The sequence below is a fragment of the Lissotriton helveticus genome, chromosome 1_1, assembly GCF_964261635.1.
Source record: "Lissotriton helveticus chromosome 1_1, aLisHel1.1, whole genome shotgun sequence".
Taxonomy (NCBI): domain Eukaryota; kingdom Metazoa; phylum Chordata; class Amphibia; order Caudata; family Salamandridae; genus Lissotriton; species Lissotriton helveticus.
In genome coordinates this window covers 1155158395-1155183200 of record NC_136057.1, presented here as the reverse complement: position 1 = coordinate 1155183200, position 24806 = coordinate 1155158395, and the positions used below count along the sequence as shown (strand labels likewise).

General features: G+C 45.9%; 1 protein-coding gene across 1 annotated transcript in view; it reads left to right on the top strand.

Annotated features, from left to right (window-relative positions):
- Nucleotides 1-1713: 1713 nt before the first annotated feature.
- The window catches only part of SLC26A5 (solute carrier family 26 member 5), a 395647-nt gene continuing 372554 nt past the window's right edge, over nt 1714-24806 (top strand). Inside the window, exon 1 of the mRNA XM_078679017.1 lies at nt 1714-1842. The gene's annotated coding sequence lies outside the window, so the exon portion shown is untranslated. The remainder of the gene's footprint in view (nt 1843-24806) is intronic.

Genomic DNA, 24806 nt, shown 5'->3' with positions numbered 1-24806 from the left:
ATGTATTTAAAAAGTATGTTGAAATCCATATTGTCAATAACTTGAATCTTAACTTAATTTTGGAATTAGTGGTAATTCGGTTTTTCTGATTCCCTACAACAATAGGGTATAATAATTGGTGTTTTAATGAAAGACATGAAATGTTTTAACTGTATTTTACATTGTGCTTTTATGGATTCTTGTAACTGAAACCGAATAAAGCTACTTTTGTTTTGATTTGACCTTGACTTAAAACCTTCAATTGTTGTCTTTCCTTTTTACTTTCAAATGAACCTCCTCATGATTTCCATCCTCTGCATACCTCCTTTGCTTTAAACGTCATGTCCCTGCCATCTAAAAATACCTAATCTCCTGAAGATCTTCTATTAGTACCGCCAAGCACTGCATGAATTCAAATACCCCCCCCAATATCACACCTAAACTAATCCCAATAATCAACAATAAACACTGAATAAAACTTTAACCTTGGGTTCCGGAGCAGTGAAGTGCCCGTTGTAAAGCCATCAAAGCCTCTTTAGGGATAGTAGGCACTATGTACAAGAAATTATAGTACAATGCAATATAAAACCTCTGGCCACACTAATACAATAACCATGTCTTACTCAAACTCATACCTGCTCAGGACTTAAAACTTTAAACAAAATATCTCAGAATGGACATTCCAGTGCAGTAGCCAGCTAAGTGGACTACAATCATAAGAAATAGCATAAAGGGGCCTGCAGTGCTGTTCAAAGATGCCAGCGTATTGAAAACTTTAAAGTGTGCACCTCTTATACTTATTCATCCATCAAACTGCTAAGTGCTGCGTCCCATAACATGATAACCACACCTCGATGGTCACCACACACAACATGGAAACAATTCCTGTATAGGATCAAAATGAACACACTTGTAGCCATACACCCTACTTGGTGTTGCATACTACCCATGTAGACAAGTGCTTCTGTCCCCCTCATAGGTGACGTAAGCGCTATATAAAGGCGGCAGTACAGTTCACATGTTTCTTCCGCCCACTACAGTATACAGCATGGGACAATGAGTTAGCTTACTTCATTGGTCGGCTAACATCACTTTGTGTGGCAACATTCTGTTCTTTCACAAGGAGCACACCCACCCTCTAAATAGTTCCCTTCAGTTCCAAGGACTACTATGGTAATGCATGCTTTTTCAGACAAAAGGAATATTTTTGTTTTTTGCCATTCTTCATTATTGTTAATAATGGTGAGTTCTCTGGAACTCCACCAACAAAAACGCTTTACCAAAAGAATGACAAAACAAAAGAAGCTGAAAGGCTGGCAGCCAACCCCAGACCTGTTGGGTTTGCCGGTGCTTGTTTTTCTTTGCTTTCTGGGACTTACAGCCTGGAATTTAAAATGGGCTAAAGAAGGACTGTAAGTTTCAGAATGCAGAGCCCAAAAACCGGGCAACTCATGCAGAGGTAAACTCCAGCCTCAGAGGACTGACAGCTCGAGGTAATTTGGAAAATAAATACAGGTTGTATCATGCAAGCCAGCGTCACAGATTGAGAGAGCTTTCTGTGGGATAACAGAATGCGTAACACGACTGCCGCGCTATCAGGTGCCACTCTCAGTCAAAAGTGTTCCCTCACTCAAGATGGCCGTCACTGTGGCCGTCAGAGGCTGTTCTCTGTTAGCCCTTCTTTGTTTCTCTGTGTCCTTGCTGTCATTGGAAGCACCCGCCTCTTGCCGTGCGCGTCACGAGAGGAGGAAGCGATACCCTGGAGAAGGGCAGTCCTGTATCATCTGTTAATATGTAGCCGAGCTCCTGCACGACCCAAACACTGACGAGGACAGAGCGCAGAGGGACAGGTGGCGCTGGCAGGTGAGTGATCTGCAGCAGCACGAGGAGCAGAGGTGCCTGCCAGGGGTCTGTTCGCGGCTGGCACCCACACAGAGCAATGCCAACATCACGGACAGATGAGATCGTAGAGAGACTTGGGGAATATTGAGGAAATTTAATTTCACCATTACCCTTCATCGATTTGGTAGTATTGGCATGCATGCCCAGTTCTTGTCACACATGATGACGTCTACGTCTCATTCATACAGAATGACTCTTGAATGTAGGCAGTGTGCAGTATCGACACATGGAAGACACCTAACGGCAAGCTGTGTATGCACCCACGCAGCGTGACCGATGTCTACATTTTTCGCATATAGATCATCTATGGTAACCCATTACTGTAGGGCGTGTTTTGATCAAACATTGGGAACTCTGACTACTTGGGAATCTGAACTGTCAGTGCATCCAAAACAGGGTGACTCGTGGCAGTCGCCATAGAGCCTACACACATGACCTCCGAGTACTGGTGGTTATGTATGCACCCTACAAAGCATGGCCCTCTACTAGAGGCTTTGTGTATCCTTCACATTATGTCTCCTGTCTACATGCTGTGTGTTAACGCTATACAGGGCGATAATTGCTGGCATGTTGTCAATGCAACCAACACAATATAACTCATGCATGCCTGTATGTGACACCATGGTGCCCACTGACTGCACTTTTTGTACATGCCCCCATGCATGGTGACTTATTATTGCAGACTCTGTGTGTAACTATATATCGTGTCCGCTGACTACGGGCTGTTTATACACCCAAACGAAGATTTCTCTTGGCAAACTCATGTGCGAACCATAAGGCGAGAGCTTCTGCCCTTGGGAATGGACATCCAGGTTCGAGTCTCGGCCTTGGCTCCACATCAAGTGATTTTGGGCAAATCACTTTTTCCTGTGCCTAAAAACATAATCTGACCTTTTGTAATGCACCTGATGCTCATATAAAGCGCTCCATTGCCCTTGGGTCTACTTTGCTCTATATAAAAACGCAAATATAACAAGCACTGGCAAAGCCAATAGGTCGAGCCTGTACATGAGCTATTGTCTTTGGCAATGTGGTTTTTGCCATGTTGTGCCCGAGTGTGGCTGCTGTTCATCATGGCTAAAAGGTGGTGGTGTAGAGTTTCCTGGAATGGAGTGAGTGTTGTAGAGTGTCATAGGCTGGATTTGTTGGAGTAGAGTGTTGTAGAGGGGAGTAGAGTTCAGTGGCAGAGAGTGTCATAGAGTGGGGTGGAATAGGGTTGAGTGGATTGAGATAGTGGGGTGGATTGGATTAGAGTAAATTGGGGTGTATTGGATTGGGGTAGAGTGGATTGGATTGAGTAGAGTGGGGTGGACTGGATGGGGTGGATTGGATTGGAGTGGGGTGGATTGAAATGAGGTGAGGTGGATTGGATTGGGCTGGATTAGATTGGTTTGGGTGGGGTGGATTGGATTAAAGTAGCGTGGTTTGGAGTGGAGCGATTTAGATTGGAGTGGGGTGGAGGGGCATGGGTTGGATTGGAATGGAGTGATTGGACTTGAGTGGGGTGGATTGGAGTAGGTGGGGTGGATTGGAGTGTGGCGGGCTGGATGGATTGAGTGGGGTGCATTGAATTTAGGTGGGGTGGATTAGATTGGGCTAGAGTGGGTTGGATTGGAGTAGATTGGGGTAGATTGGACTTCAGTGGAGTGGGGTAAACTGGATGGGGTGGATTAGATTGGAGTGGGTGGACTAGAATGGGTGGGGTGAGGTGGATTGGAGTGGGGTAAATTAGACTGTGGTGGACTGGAGTAGGGTGAACTGGAGTGAGTTGGATTAAAACAGATTGCTTTGGATTGAGTGGGTGGACTGAATTTAGGTGGGGTGGATTAGATTGGGCTAGAGTGGATTGGAGTAGAGTGGGGTGGATTGTACTGCAGTGGAGTGGGTTAAACTGGATGGGAGGATTAGATTGGAGTGGGTGGAATAGAATGGGTGGGGTGAAGTGGATTGGAGTGGGGTAAATTGGACTGTGGTGGACTGGCTTGGGGTGAGCTGGAGTTGGGTGACTGGAGTGAGTTGGGGTGGGGTGGAATGGATGGAAATGAATTGGAGTGCAGTTAATTGGATTAGCGTAGGGTGGGGTAGGCTGGAGTGGAGTTGGTTGCATTGCAGTGGGGTGGAATAGATTGGAGTGCGGTGGATTGGACTGAGGTGGATTAGATAGGGGTGGGTAGATCAGAGTGTGGTAGATTGGATTTTGATGGAATGGGGTGGATTGGAGTAGGTTGGATTTGGCTGCATTGGGGTGGGATAGATTTTGTTGGATTCGTGTGGAGCTTATTGTTATGGATTTGGCGTGGGGCAGATTGTTTTGGATTGGAGTGGGGCAGATTTATTTTGAATTGGAGTGGATCTTATTGGAGTGGGCCAGATTTTTGGGGATTGGAGTGTGGCTGATTGGAGTGGGGCAGATTGCTTAGGATTGGAGTGGTGCAGATTGTAATGGGGCAGATTGGTTTAGATTGTAGTAGGATAGATTGGAGTGGGCTAGATTGTTTTGGATTGGAGTGGATCTTATTGGAGTGGGCCAGGTTTTTGGGGATTGGAGTGTGGCTGATTGGAGTGGGGCATATTTCGTAGGATTGGAGTGGTGCAGATTATAATGGGGCAGATTGTTTTGGATTGGAGTGGGGCAGATTGTTTTGGATTGAGTGGGGCAGATTGTTTTGGATCGGAGTAGGGTGGATTGGATTGGAGTGGGGTAGCTTGGATTGAGGTGAGGTGGATTGAAGTGCAGTAGATTGGATTGGTGTGGGTTGGATTGGATTGGAGTGGGGTGGAGTGAATTGGGATAGAGTGGGTGCATTGGGGTGAGGTGGATCGGAGTGAAGCAAATAGTTTTGTATTGGAGTGGGGCAGATTTTTTTGGACTGGAGTGGGGAAGATTGGCGTGGGATGCATTTGAGTTGGGCTGATTGTTTTAGATTGGAGTGAGGCAGATTGGAGTCACATGGTGTCTGCAGGATATTAAAAGTTAAACAGAACAAAGTTGTACCTCAGTCACGTTGGGAGTTGCGGACAGGCACTGATTAGGTTGAACCAATCAATGCTTGGTCCCTGCTCCGCAGAGATGAACGGAAATGTATGTTAGGTCTGCCTTGACTAATTGCGAGGCTGTAAATAGGAGTGCCACTAAACCCAACAAATGGCAAGCAACGGCCGGGCTCCAAGCCCTTTCTGTTAACAACAGTGAATCCTCGCAAGCTAGCGCATGCTTTCACAGGCTCGACCCTCACAAAGGAGAACCTAGCCTATAGGCCTGTCTGTGCGCCCGACCCTTGGGGACCAGTGACCGTGACATCCTGTGGAAGCACTGATTCTAGTCGGTTTGCACCCCAGGCAGTGTAAGCCGTTGCTTTGCAGTCCGCTTCAGGTGGAACTAATGTGCGAACTCCAATGTGTCGAGATTCAGTCATAGCTTCTCTTCTTGTGCATGGGGACCGTAATCACTCAAAGTAAATCAGCAAAGATGCGAAAATAGAAACGGATCGCACCTTAATCTGAATACTCACATTTTCAAGAAATGCTACCCCCACCCCCCACACACACACAACAGGAACACACGTCTTATTTATCACCTGCTTCTCTGAAAACGTTGAAACGAAAAGTTTACTTGCAATATTGAAAATGCCTTTATATTCAAGCATGGCATAGTCGCGAGACCAGCATTACTGGTCCTGTAGTTGCATACATTTTACAGGGTGGTCTGACCTGCTCGCAGCCCACCTCGGGTAGTCGGTATGTCAATCTCACCAAGACATACCAGCAAACAGACTCACGATTAAATGTTACACCCACAAACTGGGAGGAGCTGTATAAATGAAACATGGGCAATTCCAGCCTTCCATGATGCACAGGGGAAGCCGCCCTTAGAGATCACGAGATGCGGAAACACTACTACACTTCCAGTATTATAAAGACACATTTACTTTCTGTCACGTGGAGCTACGGAGCAGCTTTTTCCATATTCAGCTGCGTTGACACCGAGGATGTAATTTGTCAATGTATTCACAAGATCAGTTTACTCTGCGGGGTGTGAGCTACGGCCACCGTTATTACCTCTACCCATATTCAATGAACAATACCTAAGTGCTTGTTTGCTATAGGAAAGCGCCCATACCAACCCAAATGTCATTTTAATTCTAATTGCTTCCAACGTTGACGCTCTCATTTTGGCGCATGCGCAATCTACCAATGCATTTTCAGCGCTCACGTTCCCCGTGTTTTGCTAGGCGGACTGCATAAGTGCAATACCTTATTGACAATTTCATAAGGATTCCTCTGCATTTTTCAGCGACAAGGCTTCCAAAATTGACATCATATGTGTAGTGGCGCGCTCTAGTCTATGCACGTCACGTTGCTACGTGACGTGCGGCGGCCATTTTGAGGGACTGCGCGCGCAGCGCATTAGGGAGCGCGGCAGCCGAGGAATCGGAGCGCTGGCTCGGCGCTCTTCAGGGAACCTTGAATTACAAATAAAATAGCTGTTAACAAGCCACACTGGGTCAGCGGTTTATTCACACAGTGCATCATTACAGTGGCGACGAGGTCGGGATTCGACCAAAACCTTCAAAAAAAAAAAAATATAATAAGAAAAGGAAAAAACGACGAAGGGCATCACACCCACCACGTGGCAAGGGGGTCACAGCAGACCCACATCCACGCAAGCACGTGGAACCAGCGGAACCCCAGGCAACCTGTGTCACCAACGGAGAAGGGGACCGGACAGCTGAACAGCAAACCAGTGCAGTGTCCCTGGAGAACCACCAGGACTGTGGTCACCACAGGAGGTACTGTACCCTGAAGAGCGCGGCAGGGCCACCGCAGGGCACATAAACAGACAAGAGCAGAGTGACCCCATAGCAGCCAGGCAGCGCGTCGCAGTTGGCCCACGTATCCACGGAGGAGCCAGACCTGGCTACCATTAAGGAGGGGGAGGGGGCTGACGCTGAAGGCCCCCCAGTACAGACCAAGGAAGAGGAGACGGATAACACCCCAGGGAGCCCCACAGGGAAAGGAAACAGAACGACGACGGTCAAGGAAGAGAAAATGAGCGCCCCAGCGGGATATGCCATTGCACCGGTCCAGTTCCTCCCGAAGCCAGGAGAACCACTGATGAAGTGGGAGGACTGGCGCGACTACATAAACAACTTCATAGAGGTCCTAGAGGACGAAAATGAAGAGTCCTTCAAACCCAACAGAAAAAAACGGATCTTATTACTCAACCTAGGGCCAGAGGGACTTAGAATATACAAAAGCCTGGTACCCAAACCGAGAGATGACTCGGACGATGATGTATACGCCCATGCGATCGACGATTTGAATGAACACTATCGGCCCACAGTATGTGTATCAGTTGATAGATTCAACTTCCAGCAGAGGAAACAACGCGCCGGAGAGTCGATTGAGGAATATGTAGCGGCCCTGAAGAAACTGGCGGCCACGTGCAGGTATGCCCTGTGGGAGGAAGAGTTTATCAAAGACCAAATAGTTATGCACACGACCAGCACGAATGTCCAGGACAAGCTATGGGCAAGTGGGGATACCACACTCAAGGACGTAATGGTCATTGTCAAGAGGGCTGAACTAGCACGGAGGTGCGCTGACGCAACCAAGAAAGAACCGCCAACTGCCGCCATCGTGAACAGGATACAGGAAGAGGAACCCCGTAAGGATCAGAGTTACAGAGGCGCTACATGGAAGGGTTCCAACAAATGGCAGGGCAACTCCGGATTGCAAAAGAAACTGGAAGGAAGTGGCAACAAGAAAACGTGCTACAGGTGCGGGAGCTGGTCCCATGAGGCACACGACAGAAGATGCCCTGCGTTCAGGGCCAAGTGTCTGCACTGTGGCATCATCGGCCACTACGAGAAGGTGTGCCGGAAGAAAATGTCCAAGGGCGTGGTGAAACACATAGACCAGGATGGAGAGAACCAGGAAGAGACGGGAGAAGAAGAAGTCGTCACTGTGTTATGCATATACGACCAGGTCATGAGTATAGAAGGGAGAAGGACGACTAAACCCGTGCTGGAAATGAAGATGGGAGGAGTAACCATCAGCGTAGTGGCAGACACAGGTTCTCCTTTCACGATAATACCAAGAGCAGTGTGGGAAAAAACATTCAGACCAAAGATCGGACCGGAGCTGGAGAGATTGGACATCCGACCAGTCACATATAATGGCGATCGTATCCCAATGGTGGGATATAGACTCTTGAAGTTTGAGTTCAGAGGCAGATCGGCGGAATGCAAGTTGTACATCTCAGAGAGAGGACCGTCCGTCTTAGGGTGGCTGGACCAGGGCGACCTGGGAATCAAATTAGACCCGGGAGGCAAAGAACAGATTTTGCTCACAGAACCAGAAACCTGGCCCAATCTCGAAAAATGGAAAGAGGAATACCCAAGAGTGTTCGGAGGCACAGTAGGAAAGCTTGAAAAGTTTCAACATAAGATCATACTCAAGGAAGACGCTGTTCCAGTTGCCCACAAGGTGAGGAATATACCCATAGCGGTAAGAGAGGCGGTCCAGAAGGAGCTTCAAGAATTGGAGAGCAAGGGGATAATTGAGCCTATTACCTGCGCAGAGTGGCTCGCACCCTTGGTGGTAGTCATGAAGCCAAATGGAAAGGTCAGGCTCTGCGTCGACCTAAGAGAGTTAAATAAGAACATTGTCGTTGAGAAATTTCCCCTCCCAAGGATCGACGAGATGCTAGCAAAGACCAGAGGAGTCAAATGGTACTCCACCATCGATTTGACCTCCGCGTACCACCAGGTGGTATTGCACCCAGACAGCAGGAAACTCACGTCTTTCATAACCCCATTCGGATGCTACCAGTTCCGCCGCATGCCGTTCGGACTGGCCTCGGCGGCTGCGGTATTCCAAAGGTTAATGCACCAACTGTTTAAGGACTTAACTGGCATCCAGTATTTCCAAGATGACATTCTGATAATGGGGCGAGACAGAATGGACCATGACCAGAAACTAGAGAAAGTGTTGAAGACCCTGGAAAGCAAAGGCCTCACGGCTGAATGGACCAAATGCCGCTTGGGACTAGAATCGGTGACTTACCTAGGTCACGAGATAGGGGTGCAGGGCATTACACCCAAAGCAGACAACGTAAAGGCAATTGCTGAAGCTCCGCCCCCCACCAACAAGGAGGAAGTCAGGTCGTTTTTGGGCATGGCGGAGTATTACAGTAAGTTTGTGGTTCACTTTGCCTCCAAAACGCACAATATGAGGATGCTGACTAGAGAAAACACCACTTTTGAATGGACGCCAGAGGCACAACAGGAGTTTGATACCATTAAGAGAAACGTCACGGGAGCAGTGCCACTGAAAGGATATGACCCACAAGGTGCCACGGTCCTCACCACTGATGCCAGCGACAAAGGCTTGGGAGCTGTGCTCATGCAAGAACGAGGACAAGGTCAGATGGAGACGATTAGTTTTGCATCTAGAGCATTGACGGCCACCGAAAGCAAGTACAGCGTTATCGAAAAGGAGATGCTGGCGGTTGTGTGGGCTACAGCGAGATTTAGGCAGTTCCTATGGGGCACCAGATTCCTGCTCAGAACAGATCATAAGCCATTGGTAAAAGTGTTAACATCGAGTGGGCATGCCAATGCCACGCCCAGGATTTCGAAGATGTCCCTAAAACTACTCGAATTTAGGTACGACGTAGAGTACCTCCCAGGGAACCGAAATCGAGTGGCAGACTACCTAAGCAGGGCAGCAGCAATGGAGCCTGGAGAAGAAGACCCCACGGACCACACAGAGCTGGTGGCTTTGGTGGGGGATCAAGGCAAAGTCATCGACTATAAAGAATGGGTTGAAGAATATAAGGCAGACAAAGTGTTGGAGGAAGTGAAGAAGTACATTGTAACGGGATGGCCAGAAAAGAGGCACGTGAGTGAAGATGTCAAACCCTACTATGAAGTCAGAGAAGAATTATTAGTGGGGGATAGAGGAGTGTTCACATACAGAGGGGACAAGGTAATCCCCCCCAGGACACTCGCAACCCAGTTACTGGACATACTACATGAGGGCCATCTAGGCATTGGGAAATTGAAGTTAAGAGCCAAACAAAATTACTGGTGGCCAGGCATGGACATAAGAGCGGAGAGGCATGTCAGAGAGTGCCCACAGTGCCAGGGAGCGGACAAATCACTCAAGCCCCTGCGCCCCGCGCTGGGACAGTTCGAGACCCCACAGAACCCGTGGGAGGAATTGTCTATAGACATATTAGGACCCATCCTGGATAGCCAGGGCACGCAGAAGTATGTTTGTGTCCTCATAGATAGATACTCTAAATGGCCTGAGTTGAGAGTGGAGGAGACCATGGATACGGAGAACATCCTGAAGTTTCTGTCAGACACCTTCGTGAGGGAGGGCATACCCAAATCCATCTTGAGCGATAATGGCCCCCAGTTCACGTCAGAAAGGTGGAACAACTTCATGCAAAGGAACGGCATAGCCATTAAACACACAGCAATCTACCATCCCGCGGGGAACGGCTTGGTGGAAAGGTTTAACCGAGTGGTGATGGGTGCCGTACAAGCAGCGATTTCCTGTAATAAGGATTGGGAAAGGGCCATAGAGAACATGGTATGGGCTTACAGGATCACACCAACTGGAACAGGATACAGTCCATTTCAGATCCTGAGAGGACGAGAACCTTTCACCCATGACAATCGGATTTGGAAGGAGAAAGTAATCACCAGTGAATGGTCCCCGGCAGTGGTACGGGCTAACCTAGAAAAGGCACAATCGATATACACCAACCACTACAACAAACGGAGAAATGTAAAGGGGACAAAGTTGGAAAAGGACGAGTGGGTAAGAGTAAAGTTGGCAACACTACAGAAGAAGGGAGACAGTAAATACAGCAGGCCCATGCAAGTAAAGGAGGTGTATGATCGTGCGGCCTTGCTGAGTGACGGCAACGTGTGGTCCCAAGATCGCATGGCCAGATGTAACAAAGTTGTACAATGGAATCAACATGGAGCTGAGTGGGACGATGGAGAAGAGCCGAATGCAGAAGAAGAGCAAGGAACCGGCGAGCAATGTGGAGAAGGAAGTGGTGGAGACGAACTCAGAGAGGGTAGAGAGAGCGTAGAGGAGAACATGGCAGAACAGAGAGAGGAAAGAAGCGATGAGGTACCGAGTCAAAGGTCCCAGGGAGGCTACACCCAGGTAACCAGGAGTGGAAGGCCTGTGGTGAGACCAGCAAGGTTCCGAGATTTTGAAATGGACAATTGAACTGTAAGTGACTCTTGAACTGTTTGGAAAAAGGGGAGATATGTAGTGGCGCGCTCTAGTCTATGCACGTCACGTTGCTACGTGACGTGCGGCGGCCATTTTGAGGGACTGCGCGCGCAGCGCATTAGGGAGCGCGGCAGCTGAGGAATCGGAGCGCTGGCTCGGCGCTCTTCAGGGAACCTTGAATTACAAATAAAATAGCTGTTAACAAGCCACACTGGGTCAGCGGTTTATTCACACAGTGCATCATTACAATATGAACCCTCGTACCTGCTTTTAAAGGCATAAAGCACGCACTGAGTGCCAATTTTTGAAGTTAAGCACACAGGCAGAAATGCTAATGATCGGAGTTTGTTGCTTAAACGAGAATGAAGGGAGTAATTCGGGGTTTTCAAGGTCACCTAGGCAGATTGAAAGACTAGGCCAGATTATGAAACAAGTTGACGGTTGTGACTGAGGTTTCCTGCATTTAGCTGGCACGACTCATGTCTAATCACTAGCTATTTGAAGTGGGGGGTTTATGTATTGGAGATACATGCAATGCAGCACTAGAAAGACATGTCAGATACATTATTTAATAAAACGATATATTTACTGTTGGGTTCATTTTTCAAAATACATTATGTCAGTACTCCTTCATATCATTCATTTTATCGGAAGATTAACTGAGGTGTTCTATCTGATGTAAAGCCCTGCTTTACAACCATATTAAAACGTCTTCTATATTTAGAGCAACAAAGAACTGTTGAAAAGAATTTAAAAGAACGCCCACAGAAATTGCAACATCATTTAATGACTAGATCTAGAACTTTGCGATTACAGGGGACAGTTTCTAAAAATCTGATAACATTTGGGGTTCAGTTATTTGGAATACCTGTATGAGAAACGCTTGGTCAGAGAGAGGAGTTTTTAATGTGTTTAGTGGTCCCTGTTGGGTCCCTAGAGTGAAAGGATTTAAATACTACAGCGATGCATTTTAACATGAGGCCTTCACCCCCTGGGAACCAGTGGCTGCTTCATAGAATCTGGATTTACTTTAGGCTCTAATGAACACACTGGTCGGTGCATTACGGATGTGCTGAAGGGGTAAAATGATTTTTTGCATGAATGACTTGTGGCTCTCAAGCCAAGAATTAGATCCAATTGTGATGTAGCTGAACAACTGAAAAGCACCCATCTGCAAGGTCCACAAAGTATAGTGAGACTAGAAAGAGAGGAAGGACAATTAAAGCCAGGAAACAGACTTGAAAGTAATTGATACTGGTTTGTTGGAGTACACCCCAACTATGCAATTATTATATGGAGCTAAATCAAAGCATTGTTTAAGATTCTGAAAAGTAGTCACATGTTTTGTTTGCCTCAGCTAGTGAAACTGAATAGTACACATTCGTTGCTAATTGAAAACGTTTTTGGCATTGCGTTAAAATACAATAGAAAGTCTCAAGGTTTTGCTGGAGAGTTTAACAGTCCTGCTCCATTCTTTGAATACTGTCCTGGAAAGGTTCAGTTTCGGAAGTGTTTGCTACTGCTTGAGACATTGATAAATTCCTTTGTTTATTACATAATTAACTGATAGCCAAGGTGCCGACACCTGGCAGTTGTAATCTAATCTAATAGAACAAACACATCGGTTTCGCTTGTGATCTTAACTTACATTACTTGTATTGTGCTTTATCAAGTAACACGAGCTGTTGCAACAGCCACACACTGTGGAAGATTGGAAACGGCGGTCAACGACAGCAATTTCTTGGAAGGGTTCTAGTAACATCTTGGGTTATATTAGAAATTAGATATTAATTTGAGAGAGGGTACCCCTATCAACTTAATAAACATAACCTGATTAGTTCACAACACAGTTCTAAGAGTCTCCCTGCTTAACCCATTGTACATGGATCCAAGCTGCAGGCTGGTTCCATCGAGAAATGAGTGCTAAGTTCAAGCTGTACAAGACAACTTAAAAGTTGAAAACCCAACACAGTCAAATTCACAAACAAATTAAAAACAACGAAGAAATGTGAATGAGCAAAACGACACAGAAATGAATATAATTGGTCAGAGGTGCAGGAGAAATGGATTGTTAAAGTTTGAAGGCAGAAAGCTCCAATAAATCACAAAGTGCCAATTGAAAGTCACTGTTCGTGGGTGACTGGGACATAGCTACAGATTCAGGCTGCAAAGATTTCACCTTTTCTGGTTCTTAAATTCTTCTAATAGAGCAAGGCAGGATGCTGATGTCCGCAAGGAGAGCTCCGGCTGAAGACTTCAGTTTTGACACGAAAAACTCAGAGGGGCAGTTGAGGTTGCTTCTCAATGAAGTTGATGTGCCTCCTTGCCTTTGTCCTAGGTGTTCTTCAGAACGTGGTCACTTTTTGGGTCTTGAAATCCTGCAGTGGAGCAAGGCTATATGCAGTATTTGAGCATGGGTCCACATAGCTGGATATCTTCCCTATTGCGCCTAGTAGAAACACTTTTACTTTGTAGCAAAAATCTCTGTGCAGGACAAACCAGTGCTTTCTCTAGAATTTGATAACTACCTCACGTCTTGCCAGTGCGCACTCTTTGTGGATGATAAATTGAAGTTTGTAATTTACTCGTAATCCACTGTAATTTACTAACATTAATACCCTGTAATTCTTAATTCGACAAGTCTTATAATCATTACTAGAACTCTGAGTACCTAACGCATAATCATAAATGCTGAACATTTGCAACATAGTTCTGACTTAAGAGCCCTTCCTGTTCCATGACAGGATAACTGACAGCGATAATCCTACAGTTTTAGAAATATGTGAATACAATGTTCAAATAGTTCAAAGTAAATTTTAACAACATAACTCAACCTTCAAAATGCTTCTCTGTATTCCCAATATCCTTTAAACAATTCCAACTGGATGAAACAGTTCTATAGAAAAGAAATTCTAGATCTAAGTAGCAACTCCGGGTTGCAGCGACATAGATTCACGAATGTCTAGTAAAGACTCTGTGTGCCATGAGAAAAGTCATATCCAGAAATCTAAAATGGCCTCCACGTATCCGAAGTTACATAAGATTTTATGGCTTGCTAGGAAATGTAGTTCGTCCTTGAGGCCCTGTCACATAGTGAGCTCTCCACGCATGCAAAGCCTCTTTTCAGACTGCGTCTGCACTCTTTAAGGACTACCCGTCATTCATTCCCTGAGATGGACTTAGCACAAGTGGGTTTGGGGTATTGCTCCAGCTATGCTGATTTGTAGATAGTAAGCTGTGTCTCCAGCTATGCTTCTTGACAGTGGTCAGCTGGGCCTTCTTTAAAGTGGAGCACCCTTCTTCCTTTTGTGTCATCAAAGCAGCGACAACAGGCCGGCCACTCGTACCTTGGAGAGCAGTTCCACTATCTGATTGCCATCAGGAGTCCTTCGGTCTTCTTTTCCCCCAGCAGTTAAGCTGAGTCTCCCATGTTCTTGATCATTTAGGATGTTCTTCAATGTCCAAGAATGTTCTGAGGAGGCGTTGGAAAGATACCAATTTTATTCTATCACTACCCAGTGATTTGATAATCCCCTGCTCCCAGTCTTTCTATGAAAAACCTATCTTCTTTTTCAGCATGTCCTTTCTCAACTTGCTGCAGATCCTTCCAGAGACCTTCATCTTAAATGGCCATACGTGTCTTCCATCTGCTTGATCCTTGTCCTAGTTTCTGGCCTTTCCCCTATGGCAATGGCGTATCCTCCCCTCCCCCGTGCTGGAACTCAAGTTCCCTATTTCTTGGAGCACAGACAGTCTACCTGGGCTTACTCTGGACAAGAGTGATTTAGTTCCTAAGCCCCCCATGTGTGATCTCCACTCCAAAAGGAATAGCTATTAATAATGCCCTTAGTGTTGCTATCAGTTCCTGTCTTCCTCCCAGATGTTTGATCCCTGGTAAGTGGCCACTGTTGATACCACTTCAGCCTCCCTGCTCCTAGAAGCACTTACGTTGTTCTAAAGGTGTTAACAGCTAGTGTGGAATGTATATTTTAGTCTCTGTTGCTAGGCTACCAGCAACGCGTTTTTTAAAATCCTTTTTCACACAGGCAGCACAGACTCCAGTTTTTAAAATGTGCTTTTCAACTACACTTATCAAAACTTTACTTTTACCATTGGACTTTCTTTTTAATTTAAAATGGAATTTCTTGTGTTTTCCCAGGCAAAGTTAAAAAATAGGCTTTTATATTGAACTAGACCTACTAATGGAAAATTTAATTTTACTTACACAGACGCAGATAATGTTTTGCAACTTTTGAAATTGGGCCCATACATGTACTTAATATATATCATGTCTTACTTTAATATATTAAGCCCCCAACCATCTGAGCTTACAAGGCATACTTAAGTGTGACTTAGTTGATATATTTAAGTAGGTTTTCATACATGGCGAAACGCTTTTTTTTTGCCCATGTGTTACTGCAGTGGTTTCGAAATTGCAGCCCAGCCTGAACACACTGGTGCTATGTGAACTCATACACTTGGTCATATATTTGGGTTGTGTAAATACATGTTACAACCCACGCATGACATTTAACTTCCATTCCACTGGTGTATTTTCTGTGCTACCATACCATGGCCTTATTGGCCAGTTGAATGAATCCAATGTAAAGTACATGTTTTCAGGGAGAAACACCTACCCCGGGGCCCTGTTTAGAAGTTTTGTTTTGGAACGGGTCCTGAAGCCAGCAAACCCAAACAAGAAAAAAACAGATTGGGGACACACTGAAGAATGTCTTTTATAGGCTACAGGAACAAGGTTATTTTTTTGGTCTGCTGTCGTCTGAGCTTGAAACTCACGACTGGTTAATTGGTTCCTTGTGTATATTGTATTTAATCTACTTTGAGGTTGTTACAGCACAGGATTGATGCCACATCAATATACCTCCTGCTGTAACTCATGTACTTATTATTAGTACATCGACCATCTCGGACCTACATCAAACATACACACTGATACTGTTCTGCCTACCCATCCCTCCCAGATCAAGCAGAGGAGCTTCTACTTGAGTATCTCTCTTCTTCTTCAAGGTACAGCAGAGATGAAGTGTGGCCAAGGGTGCCTGGCTTCTCACACGTCTTCCTCATTCTATGATTATGCTGATCTTTCTATGTCAGTCCAGGGCAGTTACTTCACTTCAAGAGGCATTTCAATCTTTCAGTTAGAAATGGTGATTGAACTGACACCAAGGGCTTATTTAGCCCATGGCGGGATTTACTCTTTCTATCACAGGTGCAGATGTCATATGTTTACCACTAGACAAAAGGATGCCATATTTTGATTTCTCTGCCTGCATGGTGCTGCTCTCTGTGCGTCAACCATTTCCCAATGTATAGGTTTATTTCTGACAAACAAAAAACAAATGACTCCTACTGCATGACAGTTTTCTTTCAGGTTGTCTGGGTGATTTTTTAGGTCTTGCCTAGGCAGTGCTTGCACTGTTTCTTCAAGACATGCTGCATTCAGGTGTGGACTTGAAGCTCCGTCCATTTTCCACCCATCTTTTCAATTGGCTCCTCTTACTGTCCTTTGTGAATGGTGGCTTTTGATTCGTGAATAGGCTTAGTAGTCCATCCTTAGTACCTCCTTTTCCCCTTTTGTAACCTCCCATGAGGACTGCCCCTGTAAAATGTGTTGTTACTCAGTATGTTTTAAGTACAGTCTGTGAGCACTATTTTCTTAAATGACTTTCTTAACATGCTCTCCTACAACCCTCAACCGCTTGTTTATTTTAAGCAGCGCAGGTGTGCTTTAATCTTATATTTTTTGCTTCAACAGTGGCAGCCGCACTATTAGCGCTGCTCATGCCATAATATATCTTTCTGAAAGCATAACGGTTTTAAATCAGTCTTTAAGTTCTTTTTTTTTAACACCACAGTACACCTCACATTCAAGAATGACGGGCGCACATTTCTTTTGTTATGGGCAACTCGCCCACATCTTTTTAACACACTTGCAAAACCGTTCAAGAATTGCGGCAGCGCATTGCTTTTGTTATGAGTGGCTCACCCACATCAGTCAACACACTCGCAAAACACACAGTCAATGATGTCACCCGTGTGGCTCCAGCTTATTTAAACTCTCCCAGGTAACACACAGACCCTCATACCCGTCCCACCCACTGGCCCACCATCTTCGATTGGGACATCACACAGGATACGCCTACAACAGTAAAGCTGGGAGCCCCCCTGAGGTCACACGTTTGGGTTTCCTATAAGACCGGTTTTCCGCCGGCCAAGACACTGGTACTTTTGCCAGAGGCAATGGGACTCACTCTTCCACTTTAACATTTTTTTTTTTTACGAGGATGATGCCTTAATGTTTCCTTTCAAACTTTGCAAAAAGTAGCTGGGATTCACTTTGACTGTATGCAACGCATTGCATGTAAACGACATATGGCCTGTTTTTCATCCCTAGTTGGCCGACCTGGTTACCAAGGCATGTACTTGTAGATGCCGCAGCCGAGTGTGTCTCCCCTCTTGTGTTTCATCGCTGTGGATCCCGCTCATGTTTTGGGTTTGGTCCCCCTAATCACAGAGTGAGCACCAAACAGATACTGGCCTTCATAGCTGGTAAAGTTTAAAAAGGAGTGGCGTGAAATAAAGCTTTCTGCCTCTGTGAAAGAAGAACTGCGCCACAGGGCTAAAACAAAATGTTAGGGAAAGTTTGAGCAATGGGCGTTGCATTATTATTTGCCAGTAGCTCAAACTTTAAGTAATGCGAGACCTATTGCATTGCAAATGCTTGTTTCTGTTTGTGATGAGCGTTGACGGCTCTTAATATGGACCGGTGGTCTGATGCCATTACTCTCACGGCATCTATACTGTTGGGCCTGCTTAGTAAGTTTTCAGAGAGTGGAGTGAGTGGGGGCACCACCGTCTGTAAACTGATGGTCCACCCTACTCAGAATAGAACGGGCGGATTGATGTATTGGCAGGCAGCATACTCCAGCAGATTTGTGACACAGTTATTGTGTCCTTCAAACTCTAAATCATGCCAGGTCCTAAGTAAGACTGAGTGCTCTTCTGCTCTCTTTTACGGGATGGGTCAATAAAGAAGACACCTGCTCGGGGTCACTCTGAATATAAAGGAAGTAAATGAGTACTTATGTTTTTTTTTTCATTTAGAATTTGTGTTTGTTTAATACTATACACAGCTGCTTTGATGGCACCATTATTACAGGCATGTATCAAACTTCCTGTTTTTTCTGGGTTTTGTTTCATATATTTTTGATGCCTTGGAAATCTACATTGTTTTAGTTCTGTAAATCCATTTAATTACCAAAATGTTATCGTTCCTTCCTTTGTCAGCATTCGTAATGGGCGTAATGGGCAATACACAGGAGAAGATATTATCACCAATTCAATTGTGAAGTGGTTTCTGCATTGCACGCCAGTAGTGAACGATTACTTCCTGCCCCTCCTCCCTAGCACATTGCTTCTGAAATGTTTTGGGTCAGGGCTAAAATATAAGGGCCATCAATATATGGGCCATCAATATATTCAAGCATATCAACAAAGATTGTTCAGTTTTGTCATGTACTATTTTCATGTAACATTCGTGATGACATTTTATACTTGGATTAACATTGACTAATACTTCAGTGTGTTTACTGTTTTCTTTTGGTTCTTAATTTTTTTGTGCTTGTATGTGTGCGTTTTTTTCTCCTGTCCTCTGAACCGAGTTTGTATAAAGACGTGATCTGGGTCCTTAAGAACTACTGAAACAACGTTTCAAAGTTGCAAACTGGTCTTTTGCAGCATATTTTTTTTATACACAACCTCAAGAGTTGATCATAAAAATAATACTGCTCCATATCCTTTCCTACCTCAAGTTTTTGTTCTCTAGTACTATGCCCAATGCTCTTTCAAAATGAGCACCCAGTCCGAGCACAGCATCATTTTGTCAATGGTGCTGGACCGATCGAGGCATAGAGGTTTGCGAGTCCCCTGCTCTACACGTCATTTGATGAGGTAACGATGATGCCCTTCAACAATCTGCGGTTTTAATTTATCTTTGTATTTCCGGCGATCCTATTGTAATTATAACGACCTTCACCCAACTACCCGGCAAAATATGTGAACCCCCATTCTTAGTGTATTGCTACCCACTTGCAATCTGGATTAAAGACAAAACCCTTGCATGGGATTTGAAAGATGCAAGCATTTTCTTATCGGTTGTGTTACATTATAAATTAGTGTTAGAAATTAGGTCTCTAGTTGGCAGAGGTATGCACCCTGTCCAAGTAAGGACCACAATCTTAGTCAGGGTAAATCACAACACAATCCTAAATTATCCTTGTGCTCACCCCCTGTTAGCATGGCACAGAGCAGGCAGGCTTTATTTAGAAGGCAATGTGTAAAGTTATTTGTGCCACAGCTCATACAAAAACACAGTAAATATACCAAAAATTATTCCACAACAGTTTAGAAAAAGAAAATATTTATCTGAGTAAAACACGATCAAAATGATCAAAACCCATCAAGTATAAGTCGACAAAATGAATGTTGAAGAATGCAATAAAGTACTTAGAAGCAGTTAGCGTAAAAAAGGTTACTTCAGGTTTCGAGAGACCGGGGCAAATACAAAGTTCAGGCCGACCACGATGGAGCACAGGCCGGCTACAGGGACCCACTTGGGCCCACTAAATACAGTACTTCGGATCCTAGAGCGGAACCTGTGTGGCGAGGCTTTACATCATCTGACGTTGTTTCCAGGGGGCTGTGAGTTTTTACAGAGTTGCACTTCTTCATTGTAGACACTGGAAAATCACTAAGATATCTACTTAGAAATAGAAGCCAAGCATGGGCAGCTTAAGTTTGAACCATGAGGCTACCACTACTGTTCCCCTCTTCCTTGTTACTTGAAATCCTGTCTCTCGATAACCATTGCTCCTACAATCTAAGGCGTCCATGCTGTAGTCTCAGTGTGGTGTAGTTATTAAGTTGATGCTTTGGTAAACAGACACCAGAGGTCGAATCTCCGTTTCCCAACTTTACGAAATGGTATGGTCTTGGATACTTGACTTTATCTCCCACCGCCGAGGTTGCCTAATTTGATAAATGTTAGAAAGATGCTCACCACCGCTATTGAGTATCACCTATAAAACTGGACATGTGCATCAGGTAAGGGGAAGTGGGAAACCAGAGTCTCTTTAGCACTCTTTTACATAAGGGGTCCAATTTTACCATGATTACAGCGGCGATTAACCCATGCAGTTTAGGAGCAATGTATTAGTATTATGTTTGGTGGTAACTATGATAGTTTGTCATTTACATCATTTGATAAATATTTTCATCAGAACTCACATTTCAATCCAGTACACTGAGATGATAAACAATCTAATGCAAAATAATGAACACGTCATTTACCATACCCAAATATATAGAATTCTGCGCTTTCCACCACTATGTGTTCGAACAGTAAGACAATTCTGATTATAGCATTGTAAATTTCATCTCTATAAGACTCATTCACAAAGGTATGGGTAAAAAATGAGAAACTTATGCAAAGCGTTAACTGTTTACAGAGCTGCTTATCCTGAGGCTAATCCCTGTACAAGGAGGTACGACTCATTCGTGATGTATGGATTGCTGGTTTTATGCATTGATGACTTACATCTTAATCCTACACGTGCATTGGGGTACTGACAATAGCTATCCCTTCCTAAGGTCTTTTAGTAAAAATTAAATGATCTGGTTCATGTTACTGCTGTAGCTTCTGGACAGATTATGACAGAGCTATTTGGGTATAACCTCGTGCACTGAGAGAAAAAGAGCGGTCTCATTGACATCTGATCTTTTTTAAATACCTTCAAATTTTCTGCGTTTTGCATATGCACAAAATTTGAATTGCAATTATTTGGCCACTCCTCTGAAACGACTTTGATACTGCACATTCGAAAATTACGTCTATAGCACGCATTTATTGTACACATTATGCTTGTGTAAAACATGTTTATACACCTGCACATAATATCACTTTTCCCAGCGTTGTTCCAATTTACGCCTGTGAAAAACTTTAGGAATCTGCCACACGTTTTTACTTTTGTTTGGAAGTTGTAAGTTGTGTTAATTATTTTTACTGATATGCACCAGACTTTGTCCTTATTCCCTTTATCTTTATTCCCTTTATCTTTGTACACAGTTGAAATCTCTTTGTTTTCAGTTCTGTGTGTCAACGGCATATAACACAGAAACGAGGAAGCGAACCAGACCCTACACACGGCAAAAGATTTGTAAAACATATTGCCCATATCCTGTTTTTCATTCTAATTTTCCTTTTAGTTAATCAATCAATCAATGTACTTGTAGAGTGCGCTACTTACCACCCGTGAGGTCCCCAAGGCGCTGAGGGAAGGGGGGGGGGAGTTGCCGCTACCGCTCGAAGAGCCATGTCTTGAGGAGTCTTCTGAGGGTGAAAAGATCTTGGGTCTGCCGTATGTGGGTAGGGAGGGTGTTCCAGGTCTTGATGGCGAGGTAGGAGAAGGATCTGCCGCCGGAGGTCGTTCGTTGGATGCGGGGGACAGCGGCGAGGGCGAGGCTGGCGGAGCGGAGCTGGTGGGTGGGGGTGTGGAAGCTGAGTCTGCTGTTCAGGTAGGCTGGTTGTGGAGTGCTTTGTGTGCGTGGGTGAGGAGCTTGAAGATGATCCTCTTGTTGATGGGGAGCCAGTGCAGGTTCCTTAGGTGGGCGGTGATGTGGCTGCGACGAGGGATTAGTCGGGCGGAGGCGTTTTGGATGCGTTATAGTCGTCGTAGGTGGTTGGCTGGGATTCCTGCGTAGAGTGTGTTTCCGTAGTCCAGTCTGCTGCTGACGAGGGCATGTGTCACCGTTTTTCTTGTTTCGGTCGGGATCCACTTGTGGATCGTGCGGAGCAAGCAGAGGGTGTTGTAGCAGGAGGAGGAGACAGCGTTGACCTGATTAGACATGTAGAGGGAGGAGTTGAGGATGAATCCTAGATTTCGTGCATGGTCGGTGGGTGTGAGTGCTGTTCCCAGTGTGGTCGGCCACCAGGAGTCAGCCCAGGCTGAGGGGGTGGATCCGAGGTTGAGGACCTCCGTCTTGTCCGAGATCAGCTTCAAGTCAGTAGTTATTCAAAATTAGGTTTTCTTTTACTGATTTTTCAAAAATGATACTACCAGATGCTCATCTTGCAATATAATGCTCAGAAAACTTAAGTAAGCTGTGGTGTGAATAACCTATTTAACGGTTGCAAACCCTGTTGGTTCCACAGGTACAAATCTACTTCCTTATTGCTCCACGGCCCCAGCCTCTCTACGCGTATAGTGCATACGGTTGTTCACTGTTAGTTGTGAATTTTTCCTTAATTTATTGAAGATATTTGGACTAGAGAATTAATGAGTCATTTTAAGGTTGGCAGATTGACCACCAACCCACTTGGCTGGCTGAGCTCTTCCCCCGCCAGCACTGCAGCAGTCTATCCAAAATAATGTAAGTTCCCCAAAGCTTTGGTGAGGCATTTTTGATGAAAGTGCTCTAGTCAAAGTGGTGGGATCACTTTCAGTGAAACTACAGTGCCAGGTGGCCTGTGCTATAATCTCCCAAAGTAGGGGTTGTTTTGTGGGGGGCGACCAAGATGGCCGCACAGCGTTGAAGCTCCACCAGGGTTCCCGGCAAACTTAGCCCATCCTGCCATCCATCCTGCCCCAAGCGCACTGAGACGGTTGCACTGGCCCCACAGAGGTTCCTGCGTGACTCGGTGCCGTTTGTGGAGATCGGGTGCCCGGGACCACCGCAGTCTGTGGCCTCTGAGTGGACGAGGCCGGCATAACCCGTGGGGCATGGCGAGACTGGGCTGCGCCATTTTGCAGAGACACAAGGAGGTTTCCTGCGGTCTTGCTCACAAAGGAAAGGAGGACATGGGCCTCACGCAGCTGAGGTGAGCTCGCTTCGCTAACTGCCCCCCCCCCCCCTCCTGCTGCATATTACCTTCAGCCCTGTTGGTCTGCTTGAGACTGGCCAGTTTTTGCTCTGGGGGCCCCCTGGTGAGAAGGACGGGGGCAAGCCTAGGGACTAGCTATCCAACGGCTCGGGCCGGTCGGGGCCGTGGATGAGGTTGGGTGACCCATGAGACGGCTGATTCTGCTGTGCTCCACTGGACGAGGCGGAGGGAGACCCTGATCCTTGTGGTTCCGGCTGGCTGTGAGGTGGCGCTGCTAAGCTCCCCATCAAACTGAAGCATACGCCCTGGGCCCAGACTAATTAGTGAGAGCCCGCTCCTGCTTGTGAGGGCTGACTCAGGTATACAGTGTCCTGCTGTGCGCGTGTGGGCTACTGACATTCCCCTGTATCGTCTGACCAGGTCGGTGGTCTGGCGTGATAAACTGGGCCACTGAGGAATAGGCCTTTCTCCCCCTTGATTGTCTTGATCGTAGTTGGGGCCCCGAGAATAGACTGGCTGCCACGATTCAGTGTTGGGGGGCAATGATGCGTAAGACCCGTTTGCTACAGTTTGGTAGACCCACCGAGCAGTCTATGGAGTCCATCGGCGATATGGCTGAGGGTGGTCAGGATGATACAGGCCCCAGTGAACCTTCTGATGTTTTGGGAACACTGCTCCAGGAAATGCGGGTGGGTTTCTGGGTGCTTGATAGCCAATTTGATACCTTGAAAAAACGCATTGATACTATGGGTGCCAAATTAGACACGCATTAATGTAAATGTAAATGTAGTATACTTGTAAAGCGCACAGCTGCCCCAGCAACGGGGCGTCCCGGCGCTGTATAACTCTGGGGAACCCGTCCTGGCTTTCCCTGTGGGATGGTCCCTTGCTGGGAGTCCCCAAGGTGGAGCCAGGCATCCCCGGAATTGGTGGGGCCGTTGTGGAGATTAGGCAAGCTAATGCCTAGAGTTGCCGAGTGGAACCCCTGATTAGAGTAAGCACCGAAGCGAGAATTATCGAGTCCGCTGACCAAGGTCCACGACCCTGCCGCGTCGGGAATTGAACCCTGGTCCCAGGCTGACTTCTGCTCTCAGGCCTGCCGCCTCTAACCAGTGAGCCACACTACTCCACATGCATGTTGGGATGGCGGGACAGGGTAGGTAGTCTGGCACCATTTTCCGATCTAAAATTGATCACCTGGAATATCCATGGGCTTAACAATCCCAGGAAAGGTAACCATGTCCTTCACTATTTACAACGCCATGGGGCGGACATTGTGTTCTTGCAAGAGACCCACCTTCCCAAGACTCTCACCACCACTTTTGCGGCGAGCTGGGGCCCACACCGCTATTTTGTGGGATACAGCACGTATGCGCGGGTTTAGCTGTCCTGATCCATAAACGTCTACCTTTTCAATTCACAAAAGCTTGCAACGATAGTGAGGGGCTGTTCGCTATTGTAGAGGGGCACTTAATGGGACATAGAACTGCATTCATTAGCGTGTATGTGCCTAATGTCGACAGTCCTGGATTTTTCTAAGCTTCGCCAATTAGACGCTGACCACATATGTATGGGTGGTGATTTTAATCTCCTTTTGGATCTGATGTGTGATAGCACATCCAAGGCTCCAGATACTAAACCCCTCGCATGCAACGTTTCGTTAGACATATGTGAGTCGATTGGTCTTGTCGATGTATGGCTCCAGCGTAACCCACTGGACGCCACATACACTTATTATGCTGCCCAATATAGCACATAGACC